Genomic DNA, 19,962 nt, shown 5'->3' on the forward strand with positions numbered 1-19,962 from the left:
ATCAGTCATGATCAGTCGAGAGAAAGAAGAAGAAAGCTACCCTAGCCCTAGGACAGATGCATATATATATTTAATATATCTATACTATACTATACATGCACGAACTCACGAACTGTGTCAAACTCTGCCACTCCAGAATATAAGGCTTGATCAGTCACACCAAATTCTGCCCCATCTCAAAACGAAATCGAACTTAATCAAAGCCAGTGACTCACCTGTCTTCCCGACTCATTGTCATTGTGATTGTCTTCCGACACATGAGGAGCCCTATCTAGATCTAGAATCTAATTATAACTTAAAATGCACGTGATTTCTTATCTTATATAATACAGACGTTACTTCAAAAAAAGAAGATGATTACGTCCTACGCGTCTTGCATTTAGTCATGCATATTAACCAATGACTTAAATTCTGCCAAGTCACTGGTTTTCCTGGCTAGCTCAGGCAACCCATTCCATGCTCTAATAGCACTAGGGAAGAAGGAGTATTTGTACAAATTTGTCCTAGCATATGGGACGAGGAATGTGCCTTTATCTTTGTGTCTTTCAGAGTATTTTATTAAATTTTGTTTTTGTATTTGAAGATTATGGTTCAGTGTTTTATGTATGATTGCTACTTTACTTTTGAGCCTTCTGTCCTGAAGGCTTTCTAAATTTAGTGATTTTACTAAAGGTGTTACTCTAGTCAAATGTGAATATTCGTTTGTTATGAATCTCACTGCTCTATTTTGTGTCTGTTCCAGTTTTTTAATGTTTTCTTGGGTTGAGGGGTCCCAAACGGAGGATGCATATTCTATTATTGGCCTAACCAAGGTTAAGTAACATTTCATGTTTGCTTTAGTTTCATTATCATTATGTATTATGTTATGTTCATCTTTTAATGGCGCTACGCCTGTTGTTTCCATTTTCTTAGACTTAATGTATGACCATAGGTTTTTGTTGTTATCTTTAGATATTACATTGTTTATGTATTCACTCTGCAGCTGTCTGCTTACTTTTTGGGTTAAGTGTTTAATTTTTATATACTTTTTGTAAACTCTTTCTGCATTAGTTTCTTTAAATTTTCTATAGAGGTTTTCCTTCTGTTTACAAAGCTTCTTTAGTCTATTATTAAACCAGCATTTATTTATTTTGTTTGATGTGTATTTAGTTGGTATATGATTTTCTATAATGCTTTTAAGATGGTTTTTAATGAAATTCCAGAGGTCATCGACTGGTTGGTTAATGTCTTTTTCTAATAAGAATGTTTGTTGAAAGTTCAGTGCAGCTTGGTGTAGTTGTGTTAGGTTACATTTATTCCAGAGTAAGATTTTTCTTTTGGGTTTTGTATTGGCTACTGCTTTTATCTGACTGTGTATTTTTATGATCTCATGGTCTGATAGACCAGGGATAATTTCATAATCAACTACTAATCCAGGTCTGTTGGTTAAGAAGAGAAGATTTGTTGGAGACACGGGGAAAAAAGTTTGACCTAGATCTAGGTCTAGTCTAGATCTACTTTTAGTGAAAGATCTAGATCTAGATCTAAATCTAGATACTTTTAGATACTTAATATAGAGCAGCTCATTTTTCTGATTCAATCAATTACTTTTGTGTGTGTAGGCCTATAAATTAGCGTGCTTCGTATTTTGGATACTTCAAAAATATTGGATTTTTGTTGATATAACCATTGAGTTACCATTGAACAACCATTGTTATACGTATAGGCCTACACGGATTATTGGAACAGTTTGGATTATTTAATACGCAAAGGTAAGGCACTTTTTTTTTAAAAAAAGAAGAAAATAGATTACCCGACAATATGATACATGATAATCTGATGATGATACTGATAGTACTTTAATTTAGTAACATAATAAATGATAGATGAATAGATCTGTCAGCCGCTTATTATACTTCTCCAACGCATGCTAGGTACCTATTAGTGTGAAATAGACTCGGGGGCGTCTTAAAATGGTCACTGGGATTCGAACTCGAGACCCCAATGCATTCGGAAGCCAAGCGCGTTATCACTCGGCCACCACGCCCCCAGTGAAAACGTCTGTGTTTATCTTATCTTATATGATACAGACGTTTCTTCAAAAAAAGAAGATGATTACGTCCTACTCGTCATGCATTTAATAATGCATATTAACCAATGATCTAAATTCTGCCAAGTCACTGGTTTTCCTGGCTGGCTCAGGCAACCCGTTCCATGCTCTAATAGCGCTAGGGAAGAAAGAGCATTTGTGCAATAAATAAGAGGTGGGTGTTTAGGGAGGATACACAACATGTTTATAACTAGATGTTACTATGTGTATATTCATAATATAACTAGATGTTACTATGTGTGTATTCATAATATAACTAGATGTTACTATGTGTATAGGTCAACTAGTGTCGTGTGCAATCGTCGCGAAAAGAAACAAAGGAACGTGAACGGAATCAAAATAGAGCCGTGAGATTTAGAGCATAGACTATATATAGTCTATGATTTAGAGTAGGCCTAATTCCATTAGCAAAGTCACTAAAATTGAAGACGCTTCAGAGAAGAAGATTTAAAATAAAAGTATCAATATTACATATAACTCTGAACCACTAACTTGATGTAATTGCTTACAGCATGCTCAGTGTGCACTAACTTGATGTAATTGCTTACAGCATGCTCAGTGTGCACTAACTTGATGTAATTGCTTACAGCATGCTCAGTGTGCACTAACTTGATGTAATTGCTTACAGCATGCTCAGTGTGCACTAACTTGATGTAATTGCTTACAGCATGCTCAGTGTGCACTAACTTGATGTAATTGCTTACAGCATGCTCAGTGTGCACTAACTTGATGTAATTGCTTACAGCATGCTCAGTGTGCACTAACTTGATGTAATTGCTTACAGCATGCTCAGTGTGCACTAACTTGATGTAATTGCTTACAGCATGCTCAGTGTGCACTAACTTGATGTAATTGCTTACAGCATGCTCAGTGTGCACCAACTTGATGTAATTGCTTACAGCATGCTCAGTGTGCACCAACTTGATGTAATTGCTTACAGCATGCTCAGTGTGCACTAACTTGATGTAATTGCTTACAGCATGCTCAGTGTGCACTAACTTGATGTAATTGCTTACAGCATGCTCAGTGTGCACTAACTTGATGTAATTGCTTACAGCATGCTCAGTGTGCACTAACTTGATGTAATTGCTTACAGCATGCTCAGTGTGCACCAACTTGATGTAATTGCTTACAGCATGCTCAGTGTGCACTAACTTTTTTCATTGCTTACAACATGCTCAGTGTGCACCAACTTGATGTAATTGCTTACAGCATGCTCAGTGTGCACCAACTTGATGTAATTGCTTACAGCATGCTCAGTGTGCACTAACTTGATGTAATTGCTTACAGCATGCTCAGTGTGCACTAACTTGATGTAATTGCTTACAGCATGCTCAGTGTGCACTAACTTGATGTAATTGCTTACAGCATGCTCAGTGTGCACTAACTTGATGTAATTGCTTACAGCATGCTCAGTGTGTACTAACTTGATGTAATTGCTTACAGCATGCTCAGTGTGCACTAACTTGATTTCATTGCTTACAGCATGCTCAGTGTGCACTACCTTGATGTAATTGCTTACAGCATGCTCAGTGTGCACTACCTTGATGTAATTGCTTACAGCATGCTCAGTGTGCACTAACTTGATGTAATTGCTTACAGCATGCTCAGTGTGCACTAACTTGATTTCATTGCTTACAGCATGCTCAGTGTGCACTACCTTGATGTAATTGCTAACAGCATGCTCAGTGTGCACTAACTTGATTTCATTGCTTACAGCATGCTCAGTGTGCACTAACTTGATTTCATTGCTTACAGCATGCTCAGTGTGCACTAACTTGATGTAATAGCTTACAGCATGCTCAGTGTGCACTAACTTAATGTAATTGCTTACAGCATGCTCAGTGTGCACTAACTTGATGTAATTGCTTACAGCATGCTCAGTGTGCACTAACTTGATGTAATTGCTTACAGCATGCTCAGTGTGCACTAACTTGATGTAATTGCTTACAGCATGCTCAGTGTGCACTAACTTGATGTAATTGCTTACAGCATGCTCAGTGTGCACTATGGTCCATTCTCTTTCCCGTGTTTATCAGTAAACACAACTCCGCTTAAGTCGGGATTCGTACTCGAGCCCCCATGTTAGCTAGCCAAGCCGTAGCCAATCGGTTTTGGCCTCTCAGCAACACATTCCAGTTAGTGTTGAGCTAAGCATCAATAAAAGCTCCACAAATGTTGGTGCTGATAAGTAGCTCGAGTAAACACACACTCATGCACCCACTTAACGCAAATTGCAGCTAACAATGTATCAAGTCAAACGCAGCATCTTTTTTTTCTACGAACTCTTGGCTTGCAAGTCTGATCGAACAAACTGCTATGTCTGGATGAGGTCCAAGTCAATGTCTATATAAAACACTGCTATTTCAAATGTGTCGGGCACTCCGGTGCATGAACTAGAATACATGGCCGAAGGACGAGCACACCAGGAATCCCCACCATTTTTCTATGTTTTATCAAGCTAACCGTGCAGGACTCGCCTTTGGTGTAACTACTGTTTCTTGTGGAACGGCGCCTGGGTTATTATCGAGATTCCCTTAGAGATTAGACCCTTCCACAAGAGTCTTGCGTTGATACTCATTTAGTGTAATTACGTCCACTAGCGATTGTTTCCGCGTCCTACTGCCACGGTGAGGCAGAGAATAGCGTACCCGGCGTGTCACTGACCTAAAAGAAGAGTTGCCTATAAGTACGCATCTTGCGTATTTTGTACGCAAATGGACACGAAAATACGCGAGTAGGCCTACGGTTTATCATCTGAAAATATGCATTTCTGACATTAAAAAAACTTACGTAACACTCTCAGGCAGAATAGTTAACAAACCCAAGAGACTTGATTTGTGATTAGCTGAATTGACTTTAATCTTTGAATAGTGTGTTAGTTATTCTTATTAAAAAGATTTTCTGAATTAAAGAAGAGAGATGTAATTTTCATTACAGGCGTGAATAAAGCTAGGGACAATCTGCAGTAGAATGGGGACGCAAGTGATTTTAATAATTTTACAAGACATTTATAATCTTCTTATCTTTTATAATACAGACGTTACTTAAAAAAAGAAGATGATTACGTCCTACGCGTATTTTGTATTTTGATAATACATATATTTAGCAATGATTGAAAAAAATATAGGGCCTACTTAAAAACAAAAAAAAAACAACAGATTTAGCCTAAACAATCTCTAAAGTATCCACCCAGTAGGGTACGAGAAGAGGTGGGGGGGGGAAGCACCAGCTACATTTTTTTTTATTTTTTAAATTTATTTTCTGCATTTCGAGCTTCTGAAACACAGACATATAATACAATATATATAGGTCTTAGTTCTGAACTCACATCTCCTTATAATGAGAAAATCTGAAGTCAAAAAAGGTAAAGGGTAAGATCACAGACCTACATAATCTAGATTGTCGAAACATGACATTTTTTGTTATCTCCATGGAAACTAAAAGGCAATAAACTTTTGATTATATCATAGATTAGATTTGAGTGAAAAATTTCCGAAGTTCTGTGATTAATAGATCTAGCCTCATCTAGATCTAGATCTATTTAACTATTTAAAATCCGCGAAATGGGATTGTAATATTTCTAAACTTTAAAGACTAAAGATCTTTTTTTTTTTCTGAAAATGAAGACCGATTTCCAAGATTTATTAGAAATTAGATCTATAGATATAGATCTATCTAGATAGAATAGTTCTAGATGATATTACTATTACTAGAGTCTAGATCTAGATTATATATTACAAGCTTAATAGGAAAGCCTTGATGCTGAAACCAAGAAGCACCAGCATACCACATGCTGGCTAAATGATCTTCAATCTTGGCATTGGCAATGAGATGTGAAATAAATAAACTATGAAATAAAAAAAAAAGTACAATCATTAAATTAAATCATCTAATGTGAATAAGCATTTGGGTTTGTAGCATGTGCAGGGGCGGACTGGCTATACGGGCATTCGAGCAAATGCCCAGTGGGCCGGTATCCAAATGGGCTGGTAGGACTACAGTAACTATAATGAGTAAGTATCTTCTTTTTTGAAATCATCACCATACATGTCTTGTCTGTATTTTATAAGATAAAGGCTATAAAGGCCACATGGATGCCAATATTTGAATATTAAATTGTTACATTTTTCATAGGATTCCTTTTTCAGGGGACGGGTCCTCTGAGCGAAGTATTTCCTTAAAAATCTTTTACAGACTCTACTAAGGCCTAGTAATTTAATCTAAACACATTTTCCGAAATAATGTAATAGCCTACATTGATAGAGCTTCTTCCTTTTAGGGCCTAGAGTCTAGATACACTTTACCATTAAAAAGCAACATAAAGCCTTTATTCCTTATAAGGACATAGTGTTCACTTTAAGCATGTGTACATCTATCGATACATTATCAATTTAACAATGATTTTGAAGACAGGTAGACCTAGAACTGGATGCCCATCATATAATATACAATTTATGGGCCGGATGATTTAGAAATGCCCGGGCTGGTTTTGATACCCAGTCCACCCCTGAGCATGTGTCACATATATATAAAAGGTTACTCATTAAATTTTCCAATAAATAAATATATAAGTATTTTTACCAGTAACCATTTGTTTCCTAATTTAACCAGTCAACCAATTCATATGAAATAGTTTATAAACATTTTTTTTGACCAAAACAAAACCTACAATAAAATTAACTTTACTTGATAGTACAAAAAAAAAAAAAGAAGTAAGTACTAATTACTTTTTTCTGTTCATATCTAATAGCCATTTTTATCCAAGACAAGTTTCTAATATTGGTGCATCCATGTAAAGCTCCCATCACCTCTTGGTTTGTTTAACAGCAAAATTTTTACATTTCTCACTCATTCCTCTGTACTCACTCTACTTTCATAAATATGTTTGTTATAAATATCAATTGGATGGCTGCCTTGTCGTGGGGTTTGCGCGCTGGACTGTCGTTCGGATTTATCGACGGTCGAGGGTTCAAAGCCGCACCCATCCCCTGTCGTCCTGCAGGAGGTTTGGACTAGGAAGTAAACTATCTTCAACTCTGAAGGAACATCCGAAACATGTAAAACATTTTACAAACATTTCACAATTGTTTGCCCTAGTGTTTGTTTATATTTGTGTCTGTATCTTGACCTGCAGTATGTGTGTAGTTATTTTTTTTTGTTATTCATTGTATTAAAGCTTAAAATGTTAACACTGTTTAAGTAGTACAGCCACCCCCAATGCAGCTTTATCTGCATGAGTTCGGATAAAACATTTTAAAATCACTATTACTATGGAATATTTTCTTAATCTTTGGGTTTAAAGACAATTTACTTCATTATTTTTATTTATTACAAACAGAAGTAAAAAAAAAATTAAATGTAGAGAACAAACTTATAAGATACTGTACTGTATGCAGAGCTTTGTGATGTATGAAAGCAGGTATCTTAGTCTTAAACATATGTTCCAAGAAGAAAATCTATTAAATTAGGACAATTCATATATACATGATTAGTGTTGATCTTTGCTCAAATAATACTAAAAAGAATTATTGTAGTCCTTCAATTAGGTTCTAGTAGACAAAATTTAAAAGAAAATAAATATTTTGCAAATGTATTATTCTGAAAATTTAAAAAATGCTAAATTTTTTTTTTAATTTTCATGATAGACTTTTTTTTTATCTCATATGAAATAATTCTTATGTTTTAAGGACAACTCCATTTCTAAATATAATTTCTTAATATATTTTTTTTTTTTTTTTTTTACAACAATGTGACTCGGTACCCACTGCATTATTACAGGGGTGCCATAGCGTTGTTTTATGTTGTGTGAAGCCATGATGACAGTGTCGATATTGGGAGGCCATGGTTTGGGGCTTTGAGTCAGTGACCCCAACAATCTGTGTTGCCCTCAATTGTCCCTCGCCGAGTTGAGAGTCAATGACTTTTAATGCTTCACAGACTGCCATGGTCTCCACATTGAAACTGCAAACACTACCACATGGACCAAAGATTTTGACTGAGTGAGAGCCAAGAAAGTCGATGTAGGCTCCATAACCTGCTCTTCCAGAATCTATTGATGCCGACCCATCAGTGAATGCAAAAATAGCACTGAGCTTAAAGGTATTAATGGTCTCCAATGCTAGAATTTGAAGGTCTTTAGATGAACGACTTAGCTTAGTGGCATTAGGGTCTACTAGTTTCAAACGTATATTACGGTCTACTAGTTTCAAACGTATATTACGGTCTACTAGTTTCAAACGTATATTACGGTCTACTAGTTTCAAACGTATATTACGGTCTACTAGTTTCAAACGTATGTCTGGGGTCGATGGGGGACACCAAGGAGGAAGGGGATGAAAACGTTGAATGTTTTGTCGGTTGGTGGAGAGGCCAGCATCTGAATACGTCTTCTGTAATCTCCAATCATCCACTAGTTTTCTAGCTGGGAGGTATTCATCCAGCCTTTTATACCGCTCAAAGCAGGTCAGTACTGACCTTGTCCTCCTAAGGTTTAGTGGACCTACATTAGCCATTATTTCAGCCGCATTTACTGGACTTGTCCTAAAGGTTCCACAGACAAATCTTAGTGCTTGGGACTGTATTTTATCAAGTTGTTCAAGAGCAGTCCTAGAGCCATAAATTTGCACAGGTAGGCTGTAGTTTGTAAACGGACTGCTCCTAAATACAGTGATTGGAGCATGTCTGCTTGGGCTCCCCACTTTGTGGATGCCAGCTTCTGCACTTTTTTCCACTATTGCAGACTCCTTGGCCCACCAGGGAGTGCAAATTCCACCCACTGAACAGGCTGTAAATTTTCATTATGCTCTGGCTATAATTCAAAAAACAGAAATGGAAAAGTGGTTTGTGTGCTGGGACAAGTCCCAAAAAGCCTGTGGAGTCTGGGAGCGCATGAGGCGCCCTAACCACACTTCCCCATGGTGGAGACTGTCCAGGCCTGAGCAAGCTATTATAGCACAGTGCAGGACAGGCCATTGTCCTGTTGGCTCATATTTCTCATGGCTATTGCCAAATTTCAATTCATGGTGCCTCCGCTGCGGGGAAGAAGAGGAAACTGTGCCTCATATTCTGTTTGACTGCCACAGACTTGCTGATCTCCGTCTCGACAGGTCTTGGAAACCAAAAATTCTCGACCTGTATGGCGACATTTATGCACTTCGCAAGACAGCAGGGTTTCTGTCATGGGTTTTTGCAAGAGAGGATTTGAGCCTCTCAAGCCTTCACTCAAATGGAGTTTGATGATGATGATGATGAATATTTTTTTTTACTTTTTACAATTTTATTAGGTATCTTTTAAGAAAACATTTTTACCTCCTTTTTTTTCAGATTTGAAAAAATTAAAAAACACCATTCATGAAATGTACAAATTATATTTGTTTCTATACTGCATTCTTGGAGCTACTGTTTATAAGAACTTAGTTATGTCTTCATTTCAAAGTGTACATTTATTTAAAGGCATTGAAGGAGTTGTGAATGGAATGATTATGTTTTATGTATTAGGTGAGTTTTCTAGATTTTATGAAATTTTAAGCTTCATATGTTCTTTCATAAATAAATATTATGGTTTAACACAAACGTCTTGCAGTTCTGCAGTGAATGACTACAGGAAGGGTTTAAACTTGGGTCAATAGTGATAACAATCTGAAAGGGCCAGGTAGCTATTTTTATATGTGAAATCAAATTCTTATAAGTAAGATCTTATCTCTTATAATTGTATTTCCAAGTATTTACATTTATGCTTTTAGCTAAGTACCAATCATTTATATTTGTATATCCAATTATACTAGGCTAAATGTAATTACCCGTGTGAATATCCTGGGATAGGTATAATCAGTTATATTTGCATATCCAGCTTTGTAGGGGTTGAGGTTAGGCACATATTTATTTTAAAATTCCCAATGATATTTTTGTTGTACTTTTTATCAGTGTAATCAGCTATGTTAGTATGTCCAGGTATGTTCTGGGCCAATTGCAAACAGTGTGAAAGGTTACTTCTCTGAGATGTGGAACTACATGGACATCACCATGTTGGCGTTTTATACTGCTGGCTACTCCACGAAGGTGTGATCTTTACAAAAACCAATAGATACTTTGCTGACAACCAACTGATTCACATTGAAGGTAAATATTTGAACTCATTGACGTTCTCAGTGAAAATGGGCAACAACAAAAAATGTCATGCCCTAAAAAAAGAAAAATGAATACATGACAAAAGATAACAATTTAAAAAAACATTTTCAATCAAAATATTTAAAAAATCTACTATTATTAACAATAAATTGCTTGGTGTACACTGAAAAAATGTTATAGTTTATATTTTGACCATTTAAAAATTAGATGGCTGTAAATGTCTTTAACTTTTTTAAATTGTTAAAACAAATTCCAGCACCTGTTTGCCTGTTGAAATATATAGAACTGTCATAAAACATTCTGTATCCAGTAGGTGGAAAAATATCCTTGGACAGTTCAGCTTAGAGACATCCCCATGCAGATGGTTGCATGAGTCTTCTTTACAGTGCTTGTTTAAAATGCATACATTTGCATGTAGTTCTAGTGAAGTCTCTTTTGTGCCCATGTTTCCAATGTGGAAGGAGAAAAATGCTATCTAGGCACAATGAAGAAGGAGGGCTTATGTCTTAGTAGTTTTGTTTATTTTCCCTCCTTCTGATAGAAATGAAATGCTTCCATCCATCAATCTCAGTGGCACTACAGTCCATGGAGGGTTCTGGCTTGCTTAAACACAACCCTTTATTCCGATCTCTCCTGTCCTTTTGTCTCCAAGCCCTAACCCCAAGCTGTTGTAGATCTGAATTTAATGCTTCACTCTGTTCAAATTGAAACTGATATTGTCCTTCTAGTCTTTTTTTTCCATGCATTTTTTGATCAGAAAACTGTTTTTTAAATTCTTCATATCCTTCAAAACACTTTCAGTAAAGTAAATGTTAAGGGATCAAGAATATATTTGGAAAAAGAAATTCAATAAATGTCTCAGGACTTATTGTGTTGACAGCCAATAAATAGACCTGTTTCTAGAGTTAAATGGGTTAACCCTAAACACTAATTTTGTGACTTGTAATAAATACAGAGGTTTTAGGGTTAAGGCTAATTATAAAAGCCATTCAACATTCTTTCATATATTGTAGTCATCTCAACTGAATAGTGCTGAACAGAGATGACTTCAACAGGCTGTGGATGAGTTCAGAAAAGAGCAAGCAGGCTTCCAAAGAGGCAGATCATGTGCTGAAAAGATTTTCATTCTACGAAACATTATAGAACAAAGTCTTGAATGCCAACAATGGCTAATGATCAGTTTTGTAGATTTCAAACAAGCATTTGATAGTATCCATTGAAAATGGCTATGGAAATAGAGAATATGTCATCCCTAAAAATTCATCCAATGCCTTCTTTAACATTGAGATGGGTGAATATTGTATTCCTTCCTCTTTCTTCTTGCCATCCAGTACATAATGAGGAGAGCAATGATCCATACTGCCTTCAGTATTTCATGGAATTGAATGATGGACTTGGACTTCACAGATGACATTGCACTACTGGGCCCTACCAAAAATTATACAAGAAATGATGGAGAGCCTAGTTAGCAGGTCATCATCGGGTCCAATTGCTGCAGTAGCCTTGTCTCTAATCTCTTGGTTTGTGATGCGATCTTTGAATGTGATACCTGGGATCCTTCTGTAGCATCTCAATTCCAATTGCTAGGATCCTCTTCTCTAGGCCTGCAGTCAGCATGCAAGACTCACAAGCATATAAAAATGTGGCCATGACCAGGGAACACATCATTCTGATTTTGGTGCCGAGGGCTATGCCTTGTCTGTCCATATTATTTTAAGTTTTGAAAGGGCTGTTGTGGACTGTGCAATTCAGGCCAGAATTTCAGGTTTTGTTCCCTCATCTAGATGAGGCAGATGGTATTAAATTTACTAGATTTTACAGGAATTAATTTATTCCCAAATGTACTTAAAAATATTTTATTTGCTGACCAAAGACTTTTTTTTCAGCCTCTTAGAGACCACTGGGACATTGTTCTGGGCTGCCTTTGGTATGGGGAACTCTCAGGCACCAGCTATTAAAGAAGAAACAAATAGCAGTCAAGTTAATGGTGACTCAGAGATAAGAGACAGTGTGCTGCTGAAAGTCATTGAGGTGGTTGGCTACATTTTGTATGGAGTTTACATTCTTGATGCTGTCGTGGTCCTGATCAACTTGTTCATTGCTATGATGAATTTGAAGACATTTAGGTTTGTTTCATGTTATGTTAATCATTAAGTTAAAACTATTTATATATCCCATTTCATTCAAATACTCTTTACCTATCAATTCATCGGAGAGGACCTTTTTGTAGTTTGTTTTACATGTTAATTCATGTTTGATGATTATTACATCCTAGTCCAAACCTCCTGCAGGAGGCAGGGTTTGAACATATCAGTAGGACAGTATAGAGTGTATGCTTCATTAATAGAAAATCATTCAAAGTTGTGGGGTGAAAGTCTCTGATGATTAAATATAACATCATCTATCTATTTCCTTTAGAAGTGTTCAGTGCATTTATGAAAAAAAAAAGATTCCTCTGAACCTTCGCACTGTTATCAGCAGTAGAAATCTTGGCTAGCTTGGACATGTTCATGGAATGCCACAAGGTTGACTTCCTCAAGACATTTTGTATGGTGATCTATTAGAAGCCAGGAGAGCCTTGGGTCACCCACTACTTCTAACTATCTCAACATTTCAGCACTACTTCTAACTATCTCAACATCTCAGCACTATTTCTAACTATCTCAACATGCCAATTTTGGATGAGGAATGATTCCTTGCCAAGGCTGATTTGTTACAAAGCAATATATAAAAATCCAAACCTATCAAAGTGGTAATGAAAACTATGGCTTATGAAGCAAATAATAATAATGGCAATGTCATTGCTATATCAGCATAGAAATTCAACACAGGCAAAACAAAGAATGTGATTCCAGAATTGATATGTCGTTCTTAGCTTTGTTCTAAGGCTGTTAGCCACTTGATAAACAAAAATAATATTGTATACATGGACAGATTTTATAACAGTCCCACTGTTTGACACTTTAGCCAATGATTATGGAATATTTGCTGATGGAACTGCAATGGCTTTAAAAAACTGACAAAGTTGAAGAAAAAGCAGAGCAGTCAATCTGAATTGATCTATCATGGCAATAGAGTAAGTCTTATTCTGGATGAAGAAATGACCCATTCATCTGTTCACACCACAATTCAGGCAATATTCTTATTCCATATGCTAGGCCAAATTCCTACAAGTGCTCTTTCTTCCCTAGTTTGAATATAGAATGGGCTGCCTGAATCAGCCAGGAAAACCAGTGACTTAGCAGAGTTTAATTCACTAATTAACATGCATGACTAGATTGACACATGAAATGCATAGAACATAATTATATTCTTTTTTGAAGCAACATCAGTAATCTATAAGATATGAGGCCTTGTTAGGATGGACCAAAGAGCCATTCATTTTAGTTTTTCATCCAACACAAATGGGGACCCTAAAAAAGAAGAACTAAAGATGGAATATCTGTGGATGTGCTAAAACCATTGCTCTTTATTGACTTCACCAAATACATGGTTTTGATGTCAACAACCAGGTTTGCAAAAAATGGCTCTTTCATCCTTTTCAAAAGAAAAGATAAACTGGGTACTTTATATTTATAAACAACTCTTGACAAAAAATTGAAACATATTTGGAAAATTGGTAGGCCAATGATTCCACTTTCACGTGGATAAGCAATTGTGGAAAAATATGATTTTCTATTAAGAACTAGAGAATTGCAACACTGGACTCGGAGAATCGTCATAGACAGCTTTTGAGGATTCTCAAAACTTAGTGACTTTGCTATTAGAAAGTTTTATTCTGCTGGAAATGTTCATGGAAGATGTACTCTGTATTTGATGAGCCGAGAAAGAAATGTGAACAAGACCAAAGGGGAGTAAAGAGAACCAACAGTAGAGATGATGCAGTGATGCAACTGAACAATAGATAATGAGTCCTCTATTTGGGAACCCTCAACTCAAAAAAACATTAAGAAACTAGAATACACAAGATAGAGCAGTGAGATTCCGAACTAACAAATATTCACATTTGATTATAGTTAGACCTCTAGTAAAATTATTAAATTTAGAGATCCTTCAGGACAGAAGACATCAGAAGTAAAGTAGCAATTATACAAAAAATATTAAACTATAAACTTCAAATACAAAAACAAAACTTAAAAAAATACTTAGAAAGACACAAAGATAAAGGAACATTCCTCATCCCATATGCTAGAAAAATTTATACTCCTTCTTCCCTAGTGCTATTAGAGCATGGAATGGGTTGCCTGAGCCAGCTAGAAAAAACATGTGAATTGGCAGAGTTTAAGTCATTGATTAACTTGCATGACTAGATTGACCCTTGAGACACCCGTAGGATGTAATAATCTTGGATAAGAAGATGAGATACTGCAAAAAAAGATGGCAATAGACTGGGGGCTGTGAAAGCTCTTAGTTTATTTCATTTGCCAATGAACAGTCTAAGAAAGAGTGAAGGAGTCCAAATCAGTGGAAACACAGTCTGAATTAAAAAACATGGGTTTAATTGTTTAGATTGGTTTATATTTGTATCAAACTGGTTGTTATTATTTTGATTTTGTTGAATTTTCTGTTTTAACTTGATGATTTCTCACTTTGATATTGTCTGTAATATTCTTCACCTATCTCTTAGTATGTTGGGGCATCTTACAAGATTTGTTTTGGGGTGTTATTCAGGAAGTCTAACTTGCATCTGGTCACAGCTAGGTCCAAGGTTTGAGTCCTTCTTAAGACTTATCTTTGTATTACTACAGTTTCTTCACCTTCTTCTCCCTGGGTGCTGCTATTATGTTTGATGTCATGTTTATTTCATCAATAGTCAAAGTAAGAAGTATTTGGGCCTGGTATTGATTAGTTCTATACCTACTATTACTTAGTCATAGTAAAAAGTATTTGGACTTAATAGTGTTTAGTTTTGTTTCACTTTCAAATAGAATAGTTACTTATTCAAATTCATTTGTTAAGGTATGAAAGAGTTGAAAAAAACATGTAAATCTTTTTTTTTTTTAATGCTTTTGATATAGTGCATAGTTCATGCTTAGAGCATACTTATTTTGCTATGGCCCAATCTCCTTTTGTTGACTATTGGGGGAAGGGAACACATGGGAGGTTTACATGCTGTCTTTGGGCTTTCAGAAAACAACCCTGCTCGAGTCAGGATTCAAAATCGAGCCCCCATGGTAAGTGGCTAAGCTGTAGCCAAGCAGTGTAGGCCTGCCTCTCAGCCACACATGCCACAAATTTTGTGAATGAAAATGGGAAAATGGAACCTGCATCTGACAATGTTATTATAGAAACTCTTTTAGAAAATACTTTTTACTATGACTATGGGTGGCTGCCTGGATGTGCAGAAAATGCACGCTGGACTGTTGTTTGGAGTTGTTGATGGTCCTGAATTCATACCTTGCCCTTCCCTATCGTCCTCTGAGATGTTTGGATGAGGAAATTAATTATCTTCAACTTTGAAGGAACATTTGAAACATGTAAAACATTTTACAAACTATCATCTCTATTTTAAAAATGGCCTCGTTCTTAAATAGGTCACTTGCTAACATTGGATACTGAAGAAGTTACAGTGCTACTACTGCAGCCTTGAGGTCAAATCACAGTATAGAATGCAATTTTTATTTAGGGCTTCAGGATGTTTCCAACCATGAGTTATGGATACATGGATGGCTGCCTGGTCGTGCGGTTTGCGCACTGAACTGTCGCTCAGATTTGTCAAGGGTTCAAACCCTGCCCACTCCCATCCCCCGTCGTCCTGCGGGAGGTTTGGACTAGGAAGTAAACTATCTTCAACTCTGAAGGAACATCCAAAACAATGTAAAACATTTTACAAAAACATTAACATCATTTTGGGATATTATCTTTCCTGAACAAAAAATCCTTATTCTATTAATTTTTTACTGTTTGGCTTAAAAGTTTTTAGGATAAGAAGAGCTGAGTCTGAATCTGGGACTATCAAGTTGACCACCATTTCTGAAAGTTAATTTAATTTTTTATTTAACTTACATTGTGATACCATGCAGTGTTAACTTGATGTGAATAGAACTGATGTAGGTTAGTGAGTTCAGCAATACAAACTTAACCAGCAGAAATAACTGGAATATAATGTCAAAGCTCCCCTTTCAGACCTTGCAATCTACAGTGTCAAGGCTCTTTTTCTTCCCTAATATATGTATGTGTACTTCAATGCTGATTACTAAATGTACCCAATTCCTGGCAATACCTTAACGACACATAAAACGACAGAATAAAGTGTTGAGGAGATGGAGTGTTGAGGAGATAGAGCATTGAGGAGATGGAGCATTGAGGAGATAGAGCATTGAGGAGATGGAGTGTTGAGGAGATGGAGCGTTGATGAGATGGAGCATTGAGGAGATGGAGTGTTGAGGAGATGGAGTGTTGAGGAGATGGAGCATTGAGGAGATGGAGTGTTGAGGAGATGGAGTATTGAGATGGAGTGTTGAGGAGATGGAGTATTGAGATGGAGTGTTGAGGAGATGGAGTATTGAGATGGAGTGTTGAGGAGATGGAGTATTGAGATGGAGTGTTGAGGAGATGGAGTATTGAGATGGAGTGTTGAGGAGATGGAGTATTGAGATGGAGTGTTGTGGAGATGGAGTGTTGAGACGGGGTGTTGAGGAGATGGAGTGTTGAGATGGAGTATTGAGTTGGAGTGTTGAGGAGATGGAGTGTTGAGGAGATGGAGTGTTGAGATGGAGTGTTGAGGAGATGGAGTATTTAAGGAAACAGGAAACTTGTTCTATTCTAAAGTCACTAAAAGAAAGCCTTTACATTTTTTTGTTTAGTTTTGTAATTATTTTTTCTCTTTTGTTAAAAAAATTTGAACAGAATTTTTTAAATACTCATTTGGGAATCAACGGTGAAATTTGGTGAAATTTATTAACCGGCATATAGGCTAATTGATTCATACTATTTGATATGCACAAATTGTAAGACAAATTTCCTTACGGACAATAAAGATTATTATTATTATTATTATTATTATCTATCTTGTAATTTTGCTTTCCTCTGCTATGCTGTTTTTTTATTTACACATTTTATCTTATATTGTTTGAGATCTATCTGTAATCTATATTATCTTGTTTAAGATCTATCTGATCTAATTTGGGATCTATCTTGTTTGAGATCTAAATGATCTAATTTGTGATCTATATTATCTTTTTATGAGATCATTATTTTCATATTTGAGATCTCTCTTAGCTTTTGCAAATAGAATTTCAAGAGATGATGATATTTATATTAAGCCCTTCTTGCATTTATTTCTTCCAGAATGTCCAAAAGATTAGTCAGCTAAGGAGCCTAAAATGTTAGCCTGTTTACAAATATGAGATCTTCCTTGACTACACAAGTACCTTACAAAAGAAGGCTACTCACTTGTGTTTGGATATGTCAGCTGTTTTGGTAATAAATCAAGTGTTGTTTTTTCTACTATCTCTAATGTTTGTAGGTTCTAAAGTTAGAAAGTGTTGTTGTTTTTTAATGCCACATTTCCTGTCAATTCTGTTTAGTTTTTATTTATTCTTTTTTTTTATACAGTCCCTGTGGCCCTTTTCAAGCATGACAGATACTATTCTAAGCAGCTTTTTTCTCTGGAAATTATTCAACCACAGAAGCTGTGAGGGATATCTGAAATCCATTGCTTACTTGTCTAGAAAGACTTCCATCGATTGAGTGATAAAAGATTAAATGTACACAACTTTTAGTAGTCACCACATAACACTTAACATTTTGATGCTCAAAACAATACTGTTCATGAATGGTTTATTTTTCTTTATGCTGAGAGTGTCCAAGAAAGATAAGGTCAAAGGTTAATTGGACAAACAATAAACTTTGTCTCTGAATCTGAAATTGTAGAACTTGTAGAGAAAAACAACAACTTTGTGTTGTTTTTTTTTTAATTTACCAGGTACTAGGTACCTACTATTCATTTACTTTGACTGTTGACTTTAAGTTAGAAATAAGGAAAGATTTCTTTGAGCTATATTTGTCAATGACCATAGGCATTAAGAGAGTTGACACCTCATTTTACTTTTCAACAAGATGATGTCTTAAAAAAATTAAGAGCTTTTGGTGGAATTCTGTGGTTGAATAACATAAGGAATAATCACAGGATTCCATCAAAATCATTGCAATTTGAACATTGTTGGTAGTTTCAATGTTGTTAAGTTTTTTAGTTCTTGGTGTTACTACATTATTCATTTTCTAGTGACCAGGCAGTGTTTTATACCATGAATGAATATGTTGTAAGAGGTTTAAGGTATACCACTCAATCAATAATATCTTTGACAATAAAATATTTTGATTAAGTTTATATTTTTGGAACAGAATATGCTTATGTGTTAAATGTACATTTTTCTTTTTTTTTTTGAATAACAACTGATATTAGTTTTATCCCTTTGTATCTTTCTACAGTAGATGCAGTGTCATACTAAATAGAAATTTAAAAAAATTATAATAACTTCTAATCAAAAATCAAATTAAAATCAAATATCTAAATGAATCATGCTACTTTGATTCTACACAACTCATTTTGATATTTATGTATACCTTGTAATAAAAGTGGCATTCATTTTACAATTTCATTTTTTTTTATTGTAACTGGTCTGTGTTAATTTCTTTTTTTTTTTTTCAAATTACTTTGTATTGCCTATATGGGGAAATGGTATTTCTGGTGTTTCTTTGCTCAGCAAAAACAAATCAGGATTTGAACTCAAGCCCCCTTGACAGTGGTTTATGCCAGATATCCAGCATTTCATGCAGTTTGTAGGCCAAATTTGATACTCACAGTGCCCCAGTGCAGGTAGAAAGGAAACCTTGCCTCATTAATGTTTGCTGCTCCAGACTTGCTTCTCTCTATCTCAACTGATCTAGGAAGCACTACAGCTGGGTTTCAGTCCACTGCATTGGCTAGAGAGGATTTCAGTCTCTCAGGCTGCAACTTAAATGAAGTCTGATGTGATTTTATTCTTTAAAAGTTGTATGGATGTCTTTAAGCTACATAACTTATCCTAGTCCAATGTGTTGATTGACATAGTTACCAGGTACTGGTACTAAAAAAAATGCCGCTTTTATCCTCCCCTTCCAGCAACCCTTAGATCTAGTTTTTCTAAATTTCTAGTAGTTTAATAGTGCTTTTCCATATGTCATTAAAAAGTTATGTTAAAAGTTAACAGGTTTCTTTAGCTAATTGCTTTGTAACAATATTTGTTTTTGAGCAAATTTTTAGCAAATCTCAAACTTTGATCTGATTCTGATGGATCATCTCATTTTCCAAACATTAGCTATGAATCATTTTCCTGACATTAGTTGTGGTTGCAATGATGTCACCCACACAGCTATATATTTGAAGGAATGGAATATGCCAATACAGTTTGGGATCAATGGCATCGTAGGCTCTGCCTGGGAGTAGCACTGTATGCTGCTAACTGAATGGTTGACTCCTGATTTTTCCTCAAAAGGCTTTCCCATGTTGGTTTTAGCTGCAGACTTTGCAATCTGTAGGGCAGATGATATAAAGGTCATCTGTTTTTGCGTCCCATGGTCGGCACTATGACCAACTGTCTTTACCTTTCCCTAAGAAATGCCAGGAACCCATTAGAACCAGGTGTACTCAAAGGTGCCTAATAGTCCTAAAATTAAAAATCCCAGTCTTCAAACCCTGGACCCATGTTTGGAAGCCAAGTATTTCACCGCTCAGTCACCTCACCTCCAAGTGAATTATA

The 19,962-nt window shown here is 35.8% G+C and overlaps 1 long non-coding RNA gene across 10 annotated transcripts; it reads left to right on the plus strand.

Moving 5' to 3' along the window:
• Window positions 1-359: 359 nt before the first annotated feature.
• LOC129927604 (uncharacterized) lies at window positions 360-19,410 on the plus strand. 10 transcript variants are annotated; one of them, XR_008779180.1, is made up of 8 exons: window positions 360-1,001; window positions 1,203-1,751; window positions 8,030-8,191; window positions 9,416-9,589; window positions 10,043-10,210; window positions 12,106-12,345; window positions 17,510-17,641; window positions 17,777-19,410. It is a non-coding gene; the product is annotated as an uncharacterized LOC129927604 (long non-coding RNA). The 10 variants fall into 10 exon arrangements; XR_008779183.1 differs by having other exon boundaries at window positions 566-919; window positions 1,417-1,751; XR_008779184.1 differs by having other exon boundaries at window positions 678-1,001; window positions 1,602-1,751.
• Window positions 19,411-19,962: the final 552 nt, after the last annotated feature.

This window comes from Biomphalaria glabrata, chromosome 8, assembly GCF_947242115.1.
Source record: "Biomphalaria glabrata chromosome 8, xgBioGlab47.1, whole genome shotgun sequence".
NCBI lineage: Eukaryota > Metazoa > Mollusca > Gastropoda > Planorbidae > Biomphalaria > Biomphalaria glabrata.